Source organism: Phocoena phocoena, chromosome 3 (genome assembly GCF_963924675.1).
Source record: "Phocoena phocoena chromosome 3, mPhoPho1.1, whole genome shotgun sequence".
NCBI classification, from domain to species: domain Eukaryota; kingdom Metazoa; phylum Chordata; class Mammalia; order Artiodactyla; family Phocoenidae; genus Phocoena; species Phocoena phocoena.
Window position 1 is genome coordinate 58,635,428 of NC_089221.1, and position 7,086 is coordinate 58,642,513.

Consider the following 7,086-nt stretch of genomic DNA (forward strand, 5'->3'; position numbering starts at 1 on the left):
GGAGTTTGTAGGCTGTTGAGTAGAGCTTGATATTGGTGCTGAGATGAGCACCTCTGGGAGGCCTCACTGTGATGAATATTCCCTGCAGTCTGAGGTTCTCTGCTATTCCAGTGGTTTGGACTCGGAGCTCCCACCGCAGGAGCTTCGGCCCAACCCCCAGCTCGTGAACCAAGATCCCACAAGCCAAGGAGAACAATAACAAAGTAAGAAATAAAATTAGACTAGGAAAATAACAGATATGTTAGAAAGAATATAAAAATATAGATGAAACAACAACTGGAAGGTAAAACAGAACCACAATAGTAAAAAAGAGGAGGAGAAAAAAAAAAAAAGAAGGAAAAGGTGGAAAAGGCCTTGGCTGTAGAGGGCAGGGCCTAAGCAGGGGTGAGGTTTGGGCAGTGGGCAGGGCCTATGCTTAGGACCCACAGGGCTGGAAAAGGCCCTGGGGTGTGTGGGGGGTGGGGCTTAGCCTCAACAGAACAGAAGGGGCCCAGGCATGCCTCCCACCTCTGGTCTCAGAAGGCAGGGGACCCCACCTGGGAGCCCAGCAGGTGCCTCCCACCTCTGGGCTCGAGTGTGTGGGGCCTACCCCCTTCACTCCCTCCTGCTCCTCTGGTCCTGGAGGGCCCCTCCTACCTGCCTCTCCCATTCTCCCCTTGGCCTCCTTCCTATGCCCCCAGGACCAATGCGGCCCAGAGGGGGCCTCTGAGGGCGTAGGACCCGGCCCCAGAGCCTGGCAGACTTCCCCAACCAATTGGGCAGGGGAAATGCTGGGCACGTTCCACCCTGATCTGAGCCCCTGAGGGTCCCTCCAGGCGTGGGAACCCCTCCCCCTTCTCAGCCACCCCTCAGGGGTGCCAGTCCTGTCCAGCCTCCACTTCTCCTCCCCCCTCAGTGCCCCCATGTCCTACCAGTTCGCTTGGGGGTTCCTCCCATCTCCTTGGGAGTCAAGGTCCCACACCAGCGTCCGGCAGGCACCATAGTCGTGGGGAGATGCGAACTCCACGTCTTCCCACACCACCATCTTCAGAGCTGATGTTTCCATTGTAGGCAATTTATTTGTTAAGTGAGAAAGAAGCAGTGGGGATCAGAGAGCAAAAACTGGAGCAGTCATCGGCTTTGGCTTTTAGTCCCTCCTCTGCCCTCACTGTTCTGTGAATGGGTACAAAGACTTGGTACATTTCCAGCCCTCATTCCCACGTCTGTACCATGCAGGATCAGATCGGAACAATCTCCATGTTCCCTTCCAACACAAGCACTCCAGGGTTCAAGTTTTTGGAGAGAGGAGATGGCCGCTTGTGGTGACCCTAAAATCTTATTAAATTAGAAGAAAATTTAATTTTAGAATTTTCTTTTTAATTAAGTAACATTATGCCAGATTTGACCCATCGGCAAGTGACAGCCAAGTGCTGCTCTGGGCATCTTTAGACCCAAAGGAAGTGCAAGGCAAGCAGTCAGAGGGTATCTTGGCTGCGTCGAGGCTGAGCGTCCCATCCTGGGCCCACTCTGACCCTCTTGGCTTCATCCAGATGCCGTGGGTGGTGCTACTTCCTGCAAAGCTTTCTGGCAGCTGCAGCCCTTGAGCTGCGTGTCTGATGGTTGCCAAAGACAGTGAGCTCATGACATGGCTGCCTGGCCCAGCATTCAGCTCCAAGGGCTCTTTTCAGCAAAGGTGTCTCTCCATTATCCTCTCAGGCAAACACACAGCTGGCTCAGGGAGCACCTAACTGTAGTATAATCACCCAACTGTTCTCCGAGTGTGTCAGTGGCTCACTTCTACCCTCCCCGGCACAGATTTTTGTACCCCGACAATGCGCGGGTTTGTTTCTGGGAGCCGCACGTGGAAATGTGTTGTCGTTGCTCACGAATATCTCTGTAAGGCAGAAGCTCCAGAAAGCGATTTGCTAGTCTGGGGTCATTGTCTCAAATGCTGCTTTCCCTGGGCTCTGAGTTTCTGAGGGAGAAGTCTCTGGGTAATTCTGCAGAGATTGCTTTATCCCTCACGGCCCCCTGCAAAGTGGGGTGGACTCCAATTTCCCTGGCCTTCCAACAGCCAGCTCCCCCGTGAGGCCAAGTACTTGGCTATTCGGACTGGAAAAATCTGTTTCTGATGGGAAAAGGGAATAAGGATGGTAATAGCAGTAGGAATACTACTGTCTGAGCATCTTGTTTGTCGAGTACCTTGTGTGTCCAGCAGGCCTATTATTATCGCCGTCTTAGAGAAGAGAAAACTAGACAACTGGAGAAATGCCTTTCTCAAGACCACAAAGCTTGTAAGTGGCAAAACTGGCTCAAAACCAGGAGGGAATGTACCGATGGCAGGGGCTGATTCTTACCCAGCAGTCGACCCCTGCAGCCCTGGAGAGACCACACAGAGTCTTGTTTTATGGACGGTCGCTGTCTTTACGCAGGGCGGGTGGTGTTTGTTGATTCACATGGGCGCTCACCTCTGGAAGTATCCTCCAGCTTCTGTTTGAGGTCACTTGAGGGGTGGTAAACCCTGCCTCAGTGCTGGAGAAGAAAAGGAGCCTGCAAATGAAGCCGCTGCTCTTCTGTGGAAAGGGCTCCCCCATTATCCACTATGCCCACCCACCCCCCTGCAACGAACTGTAGAAAAACCCTGCAGAGGTGGGGCCACGTGCACCAAACTCTATGAAAGAATTAACCAGCATTTGTTGTAACTCCTCTGGTCCAGACTTTGCTTTCTCAATTTTAGATTTTTCCATAGGTCTTTGTATTTTTTTCCAAGTAGCTCTTTTTCTTTTTTAATGCAATTCATTTTTTTTTTTTTAATTAGGGTTTTTTTCCCTCCTGCTTTGTCATTATGACTAGTCTTTTATGTTGTTTCTGGCGGGGGGTGGGGGTGGGGCAGGGCACACCACACAGCTTGTGGCATCTTAGTTTCCCAACCAGGGCCCTCAGCAGCGAGAGCTCGGAGTCCTAACCACTTGACCACCAGGGAATTCCCCCCCAGTAGCTTTTTATTAAAGTATTATATATATATGCAAAAGTGCCCACATCCTAAGTATGCAGCTTGATGACTTTTGTTTGTTAACAAACTGAACACTCTTGTCCTAATCAGCACCCAGCCTGCAAAACAACATCAGTAACATCCCAGAAACCCCTGTCTGCTCCCCATCCACAAAGATAACAAGTATCCTGACTTCTATCACCATAGATCAGTTTCGGTTGTTTTTGCACTTCGTAAGAACGCTCCAAGTACATAGCAGACTAACACACATGTTCTTCTTCCCAAGTACATAGCAGACTAACACACATGTTCTTCTTCCCAAGTACATAGCAGACTAACACACATGTTCTTCTTTCCAAGTACATAGCAGACTAACACACGTGTTCTTCTTTCCAAGTACATAGCAGACTAACACACGTGTTCTTCTTTCCAAGTACATAGCAGACTAACACACGTGTTCTTCTTTCCAAGTACATAGCAGACTAACACACGTGTTCTTCTTTCCAAGTACATAGCAGACTAACACACGTGTTCTTCTTTCCAAGTACATAGCAGACTAACACACGTGTTCTTCTTTCCAAGTACATAGCAGACTAACACACGTGTTCTTCTTTCCAAGTACATAGCAGACTAACACACATGTTCTTCTTTATGTTTGATTTCTCCTGCTCAGCTTCATGTTTGTGGGATTCGCCCACAGCCTTGCATGAAGTTGTAGATCGTTCATCCTCATTGCTATCAAGTATTCCATTGTGTGAATACAGCAGTTTATTTCTCCATTCTTCAGCTAAGGCACATTGGGGTTTCCATTCGGGGGCTATTATGAGTAGTTACATGACTTAATTTTGAAAAACTATTCTGTAAAGCCTCACCGTTCGTTGCTGAGTAGTAATTAGGATTCCTGAATGATCACCCCTGTCATCAGTTCAGCTCCCTGGATGCTTGGGATTGGCAGGTGAAGTCAGTGCCAAGTTTATGTCAGACAAGAACTGCGTTAACAAGCCTAGGTAAGAAGGAATATGGGGTCAGTTCATACCCGGAGATGCTATCAAAAATATCATTGGGAGCCTTCTGGTGGCCAAGAATCCTGCCGGTTCTTGGGAACCGGGAAGACCATGTTCCAACCCAAACTCTTTGAGACAATTAGGAATATTATAATTAATGGCCCAGATCGCTCAAATGTCACGACACAGTTGGAAGATGGGGATCTTAGGATCTGTAGATTACATTTTGAGTTGAAACTCTGTGACCACAAATTCAGTGTGGTTCTCTGCACTAAACATTTCAGGGAAAGCTTGGTTGTAAGTGACCTAGAATGGCCAGCATTTTAAACTACATATTTGAAGTTATGGCATAGCTTCTGAGTAAGAACTGCATAAACAAAGGATGTTCTAAAGGTCGTTAGTCTTTGGAAGATACCCAGTTACATACCCGACTGTGTTCAGAAAAGCAGGATGAAACCAACAGGAGCCAGAGAATCTGATAATAGCAGAGTGTGGGAACGGGCCCTGTAAATTGAGGCTCTGGGGTACCCGATAACTCTCTGAATCATGTACACAACTGTTGGAAACAGAAATATGTATTTTATTTTGTAAGATTTTTAAAAATTTATTATTTTTTAAAATTTTTATACAATTTTTAAAGGTTACACTCCATTTAAAGTTATTACAAAATATTGTCTGTAGTCCCTGTGTTGGACAATACATCCTTGTAGCCTATCTTGCAGCCAGTAGCTTGCACCTCCCGCTCTCCCCTCCCCTAAATTGCCCCTCCCCCTTCTGTCCCCAGTAAAAAAACTAGTAACCACTAGTTTTTTTTTTTAGTTTTTGGGGAAACCTCCACACTGTTTCCACAGTGGCTGTAGCTGTGGAGAAAAGGAAACCCTTGCGCACTGTTGGTGGGAATGTAAATTGGTGCAGCCACTGCAGAAATACGTATTTTATTTAATTAATTAATTAATTTATTTTTCGGTACGCGGGCCTCTCACTGTTGTGGCCTCTCCCGTTGCGGAGCACAGGCTCCGGACGCGCAGGCTCAGCGGCCATGGCTCACGGGTCCAGCTGCTCCGCGGCATGTGGGATCTTCCCGGACCGGAGCACGAACCCGTGTCCCCTGCATCGGCAGGCGGACTCTCAACCACTGCGCCACCAGGGAAGCCCTATGTAGTTTAAATTATTGCAATTTCATAAGTTAACTTTTCCTTTCTTCCCTGGTCTCCACACATTTTCACAAAAGTGGTAAAATGTATAAAATTCCTTTGACTTCATGACGTTAGAAATTTGTTTTCTGATGCTTATTAACATATGATCATTTTGACAAAATTGGATCCTGAGAAATGTATAAAGAGGAAAATAAAAAAACACCCATCCCACCATCCAACTAGTCTCTGTTCACACCCTGATAAACTTTCTTAAAGCCATCTTGGTTTTCACTTCTCTCTCTCATGCAGTCTATTATACGGTGTCATATTGTATAAGAGCAATTTAAATCCTCTTCATAACTTAATTTTATATTGTGATTATCTTCACATTTTATAACGAGACTTAAAAGAAGCATTTTTGTCTATCATGTGGGTGTGTCAAATTTATTTAACTTCTTCCTACCCATATTATGGCTGATAATATAACCTACCTTGCTGCATTCTGGGTTTCACTTTATCAGTTAGATTCTCCCCAAATGATAATTTAAACATATGAAAATTACTCCCATTAGTTAATATAGCATGTGGCTGTATGCCTTCTTTCCTGTTTTCTCTGAGGGATGCAAAACTATGACTTGTGGCTTTTTCTTTAGCAAACCTGTCTGCTCACAATTGTGAGAATCCATTTACTAGAGTTCTCAGTTAAAAAGCCCGTGAACTTGCTACCCAGAATCACGACGCCGGCCAGGAGGGGGTTCAGGGGGTGAGTGTCCTGGGGGCCAGATGCAATGCGGATGCAGTGTCCAGGGTCTCCTCACCACTCCCCAGCCTGAGCCTCTCTCACAGGAGAAACCGAACGCTGCCGCATCCGGTGTGCAACTGACAGTGTGTATAGTATAAAGTGCATGAATGCATTACCTACCGTGATGCCACGATATTATCATCCGAACTCCTCTCCCCCAACAGCCAGCCCACAGCCGGCAGACCAAACAAGTGAAACAGATACTCAGAGGAGACTTAGTTCCAGGAAGGTACGGCAAGTTAGTGGCCCAGCAGCTGCCCCTAAGAAAGGAGGGAAACTAACTTCTCAGGTAGGTGGAGTGGGTCTCCCTCTAGGACGAGAAGGGGACACAACTCAGCTCAGGCAGCTTTGTGCTAATCCACCATCTGCGACCTAACTGCTCAGAGGATGCAGGCTAGACCTGGTGGGGTCTGAATGACCCCCATGAATTGTCCAAAGTGTTATAGGCTTTCAGGGCAAGAATTGGGGTTCTTTTAGTGTGTGTGCATGTGTGTGTGTGTGTGTGTGTGTGTGTGTGTTGTGTGTTTTTCTTTTTTAAAAGATTTAACTATAGTTGATTCACAATACTGTGTATGTTTCAGGTGTACAGCTTCAGATTCTTTTCCATTATAGGTTATTACAAGATATTGAATATAGTTCCCTGTGCTATGTAGTAAATCGTTGTTATTGATTTATTTTACATATACTGGTATGTATCTGTCAATCCCACACTCCTGATTTATCCCTCCCCTTCCCCTTTCCTCTTTGGTAACCATAAGTTTGTTTTTCATGTCTGTGAAAACGTTTTGTAACTAAATTCATTTGTACTATTTTTTAAGATTCCACATATGAGTGACATCATATAGTATTTCTCTTTCTCTGTCTGACTTACTTAGTATCATAGTCCCTAGGTCATCCATGTTGCTGCAAATGGCAATATTTCATTCTTTTTTAAGGCTGAATAGTTTTCCATTGTATATATGTACCACATATTCTTATTCATTCATCTGTCAATGAATGTTTAGGTTGCTTCCACGTCTTGGCTATTGTAAATAGTGCCGCTCTGAACATTGGGGTGCATGTACCTTTTGGAATTAGAGTTTTCGTCTTTTTCTGGATATATGCCCAGGAGTGGGATTGCTGGATCATATGGTAACTCTATTTTCAGTTTTTTAAGGAACTTCTAGACTGCTC